The 7,500-nt window shown below is 38.8% G+C and overlaps 1 protein-coding gene across 6 annotated transcripts in view; it reads right to left on the bottom strand.

Annotated features, from left to right (window-relative positions):
- Positions 1–7,500, bottom strand: part of LOC122633820 — a 25,649-nt gene that overhangs the window by 8,617 nt on the left and 9,532 nt on the right. The window lies entirely within an intron of this gene.

Genomic DNA, 7,500 nt, shown 5'->3' with positions numbered 1-7,500 from the left:
ACCGTCCGGCAGGTCGCGGTTCGAATCCCAACGAGGTTTGGAGCGCAAAATTGACTTGCCGAGAGAAATCATGCTTATGTTGTGTGTGAGATAAGAATGCTTAGGCGCGCACACGCACGCACGCACACATATGTTCTTCGTGATCAGGATATATGTATCTGACGTCTACATCGAGATAAACGATACTTTTATAATCGTAAACTCGACAACGAAGCAAATATTATTACGTTTTATACACGAGAAAATTCAAATAAGCTCTCTGATCTTTTCTCAGGCGATACTTTTTGTTCTTTCTTCCTTATCTTTCTCTCTCTCTCTCTCTCTCTCTCTCTCTCTCTCTGTCTTTGTTTTTTTTTTCTTTTTTAATTAACAACGACACATTGTTCAAACGCAAAATTTCACCATTGAATAATACATTACTGAAAGTTATGACGTATGTATGTATATATGTATATTGGAGTCTTATTCGTATTAATTTTAACTACCATAAATGTATACTCATGAAGTTATTTAATTAGGACACGTATCGTTGTATGATAATTATATCAGAACGGAAGAGGAAAAGTTGCTTGGATCGTCTACTTAAAAAGAATGTAATAATAAAACTGGAATGAGCGGAGGGGTATGAGGGTGGAGGGGTATCAGGTAGGAGAAGATGAATGAATTAAGTATGAAAATGAAAATACATGAAACAATTTGCTTTACCATTCCCACGCGTCGGACTGGGTTATAAAGCTCGATTACAAATTGACGGAGCGTGTCGTGCGTTTATTGATATTACCACCTTTCCATTTCAACTTCAAGAAATTACCATACAATATATCCCATCCGGAAATACGAGTCTCTTATTCTAAAGACAATGGAATTACGAGTGTCGCGAGCCAACACGCTTCCTTGCCTTCTTCGTAGGAATTAGCTTCGATCGTTCTAACGGTACGAGATGCTCGTAAAAGATCGGCTAATTTTCATCGTTCGTTCTAACGTGTGATTGCGTCAAAGAAATATCAAACGTTCTACGAGCCATCACGGAGATATCACGATGAGAGTTAGGATGAAGGGCCATACGTTCGTTTCCGGCGCGATCATTCTGCCGCAACAACTCATTCCGATGATTATCGTCCGTGGATAGAACGTCTCAGAGACAGAGAGAGAGAGAGAGAGAGAGATGATGATGGTGATGGCGTGTACTTTGGGAAGACGATGCTTTATCGCCAAGAATATTTTTCTAAGCCCATAGGCTTCTCTAACGTCGGTCTTGTAATATGAAGGATTGTATCTAAGGAAGAGATTTCTTCTTTTCTTTTTTTTTTCTTTTTCAAATATAATTCGACGATTGAAATAAATTTTTGTTAGGCAAGAATAGAACGACTACCTGCCGACGACAAATGATATGACGGAGAAGGAACGAATGAAAAATAATATGAAGTTTTAGAGATTAGAAGATAATCGTACGAGCGATCGCTTTGTGAAGGAGGAGTCAATGCGATTTCAAGCCTGTTCCAAGGCTCGTTAGGTCCGGCAGGTTTTTGTCGGATTAAACGCATCGTTGCTTCATCGATCCCATTCATTGACTGAGTTAGAACCGACTTCCCGATGTGTGATCATCTTTGGGAATAGTTATCGATTTGTTGACTCCATTTTGTTTGATTAACATTTTCTGTGGGATCACATTGTTGTTTAAAAGTAGCGTAGTTTGAATGACAAGAATTTTTCATCCAATTATCATTCGATCGTAGATCGAAAGGATAATCGCACTAGAATTGTCAATGGCTCTCTCGTGTAATCTTCAATGAAAATTTCAAGTTGATCGAAGTTGCTCGATAGAAGATCGATATTAGCAGAGCAACGTTAGCCGAGCAAACAAACGAATAGTACTACTACGGTATCACGTTGGAGAGTAAAGTGTACGCGTGGTACTTTGTTTACTCGAGCGAAGTAGCAAGTAGCACGGACTAAACACTCCGTAAGTCTCTCGTCGTGGGAGATGAAGCAGAAAACGTAACGGAGTAGGGGTAGGATGTTGTTAACTCTCGAACGACTACGTGAAGTCATCGTTGAGGAAGAAAGAGAAAGAGATAAGAGAAAAGGAACAGAGAGGTTTGAACGGTACCGACGTTACGATAGCCTTCAACGGACCGTAAACGATCGAGACGAAGGAGAATACACTTGGTGACGTTAATTATACCGGAGCATATTTATACCTACATTACCTACTTGTCCTATCGAGAATCAAAATGAGTTCGATATATCGTTAACATTCTGGATCATAATTAATTAAGAATTTATTAGACGTTTAACGAAGAAGGATCGTAATATATAAGAGAGAACATACGATTATTACATACATATATATCATTTAATGACTCACTCGTCTTAAACGTTCCCAAGAGTTTTCATTCCAATCTTCTTTCAACCGTAACGATCGTCGTGACTCAAACTACGAAAGACCGCTGAAAGTACCGTGAAATCGAACCAAGACATCCGTGTCTAACGTCGATCCTTCAAAGACAATACCATGGATCTTCTTATGGATCTTCTTTTAACTATTACTCTGTAATCTTAACGTCAATCAATATCGTCAATAAATAAATTACCACGATAAAGACGACATACGAGTTTCTATTTGCTTTGAAACAAATGTACTCGGTGTGAGCTAATAAATATCCCGACGAAAGAGAGAGAGAGAGAGAGAGAGAGAGAGAGAGAGGGAGGAAGGGAAAGAGGGAGCAATGAATTCCAGAACTCATTGGACTCGGCGAAAGCGTGTCGAACTCGAAACGGGTGGTCCCGCGAGCGGAAGGATTAATCGTGGGCGACAAGTAGTAGAGTAGACAGAGTGCCTCGCGTGTTTTCGATTCACCAGACACACATTGCTGAACGCTGATTAACCTTAAAGAATCTAGAGACTGTAACATAATAAATATGTGAACGGTGTAATCAACATGTGAGTCTTGAAATTATGTTATATACTATCGATCGGATAGAAGGAAGTCGAAAGAAAAGAGAGGTTTCCTACATTATTTTCTCCTCCTTCTCCTCCTCTTTCCTCCTTCTCCTTTTCCTTTTTCTTCTTCTTCTTCTTTTCATTCTCCTCCTCTTCGTCCTCCTCTTCCTCATCACACGCGAGTAGAAACGTAGCCGCAGTGGCAGAACGCGCACAATACATTCCAGGAATGTTTCGAGCGAGCCGGTTGGATTGCACGCGTCTTCATAACGGTGGTTCTCGCTGAAGCAAACCGCACTCGGCCAGATCCTACCATCTCTCTCTTTCTTTCTTTCTCTTTCTCTCTTTCTCTCTTTCTCTCCGTGTCTCTTTCTGTCTCTCCATCTGTCTTTCTCTTTCTCTTTAAGTAAATGTGTGCGATAGATCCCACGCTAATAATTCCCCTTCAGCACCGTTCGAAGACGTTTTAATGTGACAACACCGTCTCTCCTCGGCTCCTCTTTTCTCCATCAACCTCAACGTCACTCACCGTCAATCGCGCGAGCACGCAAGCTCGCATACGGGCCGATTTGTCTCCGTGAGTACGTGAGTCGCAACGTATCAAAGCAACTTCTATTGCTTCTTATTTATATACGAGTATAATAAATTCAGCTACGTTCTTACTACGGGATTAAAAGGGGAGAGGAGGGTGGCAAGTGTGGAGGAAAGAAACGAGCAAAAAAGAGGAAAAGAAAAAAAAGAATAAATAAGGAAAGAGAAAGGAGAGAAAAAGAGAGAGAGAGAGAGAGAGAGAGAGAGAGAGAATTCTTTTTTTCCTTCTACATTTTTTCTTTTTCTTCTCTTTTTTTTTTTTTTTACGATCATCGACGCAAATCTTTGACGTATAAATTTGGATTTTTATCGATTATTCCCGGTTAACTTAACGTTATATATTTTAGAAACTCTGGTGAATCATACTGGTTAATGGTCGATTTATAACGGTTACTAAAGATGTATCGTCGATTGATCTCTAAGATTCTAATCGTTCCTACGATGCACGGATTCGGACACTTGGAGAATTATCGGTTATTATACGTATTCGTGATATCGAATGAAGAAGAACCTGTTTGAAATTTTTTACGATGCTGCACGAGGATAATACGCGCGTGTGTCTTTCGAGAAAACAAATTGGGAGGAAAAGGTTATACGTGTTGCGTGAGAACTTCACTTCCTTAAAGAATAATTTGCCGAACTCGAGATTAAGTCGTCGTACGATGACGTTTACGATGGTGGTCCAGCAAAATTCTTTGCGTGTCCTTTCAACTGCCAGAGATATTGTTACCAGATATAACTGGTAGAGAGAAAGAGATAGAGAGAGAGAGAGAGAGAGAGAGAGAGAGAGAGAGAGAGAGAGAGATGAGGAGAGAAATTAACACGAAATGTTGCCGATGACGAGAACCAGGTCAAGATAGCGTTACAGAGTCCAGCTTCTTCCTGCCGTTTAATGCTCGACGACCGGTCAGATAAACTTTATAGATTTCTTGGAACGAACGAGCGAATAAACTTATCGCTAAATTTATCGCCGATGAATGAATGAAGATGACAAGGACGTTAACTCTAATTCTGATCTAAGATAAAACATAGGAGATACTTACAACTTATTTACACGATTACATCGAGTGACTTTAATCGTGTTATATTCATTTTCTCAGATAGATACACTCGATCGCGATTAATTTCATTCTGACGTTTCAATGTTCTAATGTTCGTGTGTTTAATCGACGTAATAATTATGCACGATTAATTATTAATATAAAAGAATTAACGTCTGATATAATCCTTTGGAATTTAACGAGGATCATCTTTTTAAAGGAAGAATCGCCGACAAAACGAGCAAGAAATCAACAAGAATTTTATCACGTTTGAGTTAAGTGAGAATTATTCGAATAACGTATAAAGTCATCAAACTTACTTGTCTACTTTTCGCAACGTTCGTATACCTCTGTTCATACTCGAGACTCGATAATTTGTAAGTGTCTTCGAATACGACGATAATTTATACGGTGGCGAACACCCACTTTTATTTATCCCGCTTGTGAAAATTCGATCTTTTTCTTTGAGAGATGAAATGAAAAAGAAAGAAAGAAAGAAAAATTCGCTTAAATAAATCTCATCGACTCGCAAATCGATTCTTTGAAATTCGTTCGCGTAATTGTCACCGTTTACGAGTGTTCTAATCAGTAGTACATTTTTTAGAAATTACTTAGACTTATTATTGGTTTCTCTCTCATTCAGGAATGTATCTATATAACTAGCGATTCTTTCGATTCTTTAGAAAACTTTCTGTACGATCAACTTTTATTAAACTTTTCCTCTCGATGGAATTTTTACATCTCTATTTGGAGCGGGTATGACGGTACGATCTGGTTGCAGTTTATACGAGAGTTTATCACTCCGTGAATCGTAAAGAATATCGAGAACGATACGAAGGATAAGCATGGTTCGAAAGACGAGTCTCGTTCGCACGACCCGTAAGAGTGCACGTAATTGACTTTACGATCCATTCACTGAGCCCGAGATCGCGTATGTTAACATTAACGGTTAAATGCGATCCAGTGGATCGCATCGACGATTACTATCGACGACTATCACGACGATGACGAGAAATCAAAGAAGAAAAAGAGCAATTATCGCGTGCCAAATGTCGATTATCAACGTGTACCCAATGACGCTGGATCGCCATAAGTATGTATAAAATTTTCATGGGTATTCGGTATGATTCTACCTATAATATATATATATATATATATATATATATATATATAAAAGTGACTGTATGAATGGAGACAGACGTAACATCGTGAATGGAAGTTTCACAGATGTAGTGGTTAACGAGGCACGCTCTACGAATGGTCAACGTAATTAACACCATAGCTACCCCGTTAAAAACTTTCGAGAATCTCGTCCTTGTTATTGCTGCCAACACATTTGTTGGGATTATCGATACGTGACCGAAGCTCGCGATTAAATCGATAAAATTTTTTTCTTCCTCTTTCTTTCTTTCTTTCCTTCCTTCTTTTTCTCGTTTCATCTCCCTTTAAAAACGAAGGAAGTGCTTGAAGAAGAATAAGGAAAAAAAAAAAAAAAACAAAAAAAGAAAGAAAAGAAGGAAAAGAAACAAAAAGAAAAAGAATAAATTTCTACAAGAGTTTTATTGGACGGCGCTCTAAAGCTTTTCGCTCATCATTTTAAAGTAGAAACGGATGAAATGATTAGAAAAAAGTCGACTGAAATTAACGCGTAACGCTGCGTGCTCTCGGCCAACCTCGGTTGGTCCTTAATTGCTCTTTTTTCAAATCCTTATTACTCGTTCGTTAGGAATTAATGGCCGTCGGGAGTTAGAAAACTATGGTATAACGCGTGCGCTCGAAACTCTTCGTAAAAAGTAATGCTAGTTGAAGGGAACAGGAAATAAGATGTAGGAAATCGTGGAATAAGAGGCGCATGCAAAGAGGCAATGCATTAATGCGTAATTGTGATTAAAAGAAACGACCAAGGGTAGGTAGAATTTAACTTCCGACGAATAAAAGGCAGTTCTTCTCTTTAACGTTTCTTCTTATCCTTTTCAACGAACGGATTATACATATGCAAATGTTAACTTGTGCAATCCGTTTAAATAAACCTACGTTAACATTACGGTACCGTTTTGACTTCTATTGCGAGTTGAAATGTTCCAAAAAAAAAAAAAAAAAAAAAAAAAGAAAAGAAAAGAAAAAAGAAAGAAAAAAATAATAATAAAAGAAGAAGAAGAAGAAGAAGAAAAAAAGAGTAAAGGAAAACAAATAAAACGCAGCAAGGATTTCTTTAAGAGCCCATCATCCCTTCCTCTCTCACTGCCACCATTAGAACCAACGTAGAAACATAAAAGATATGATTTATCGCTATTTTCATTTTTATTAGAAACGTTTCGTCCAGTCATTCCCTAACTGTCTTCTTTATCTCAATTTCAAATAGCAAAGTGCATCGGCTTCACACAGAAAATTTCTTCGCGATCGGTCTTCTCTATCCAACATCGGTTTAATGAGATCAACTGGGATTAGCCACGCATGGAAGTGCACACGCGTGTTGTGTCCCAGTTCGGGACGCGGAATCGCGTTACTTTGTCGGTTATGCGCACCTCGAATACTCGGATAGCGTGTCAAATGAACGTAATACCTGCGCGGATAATGGATAATGGCATGGATCTGTGACGATACCGGTTATCGTGCGTGCACGCGTTCTCGAATCCTCGGCAATAATCGACGTACACGAACACGCGACACGGGCTCGTGTCTATACTAACTCCGCTCCGATTACGACACGCCTCGTATATCTCTTGGCTTTCGATACGTTGATTAAAGTATTATGGACCATTTCAACGGCACTAGTAGCCACTGAAAGGCCTACCGTAATCGAACAACTTACTGAATATTCGATCTTACTTAACGTCGTTCGATAATTAAACGCGATATATTCTGACAAAATTTTTCACAGATTTTATTACGGCAAATTTTTCAAAAGATTTCTCAACGAATTTT

Source organism: Vespula pensylvanica, chromosome 13 (genome assembly GCF_014466175.1).
Source record: "Vespula pensylvanica isolate Volc-1 chromosome 13, ASM1446617v1, whole genome shotgun sequence".
NCBI classification, from domain to species: Eukaryota; Metazoa; Arthropoda; class Insecta; order Hymenoptera; family Vespidae; genus Vespula; species Vespula pensylvanica.
This window is presented reverse-complemented; position numbering and strand designations above follow the sequence as displayed.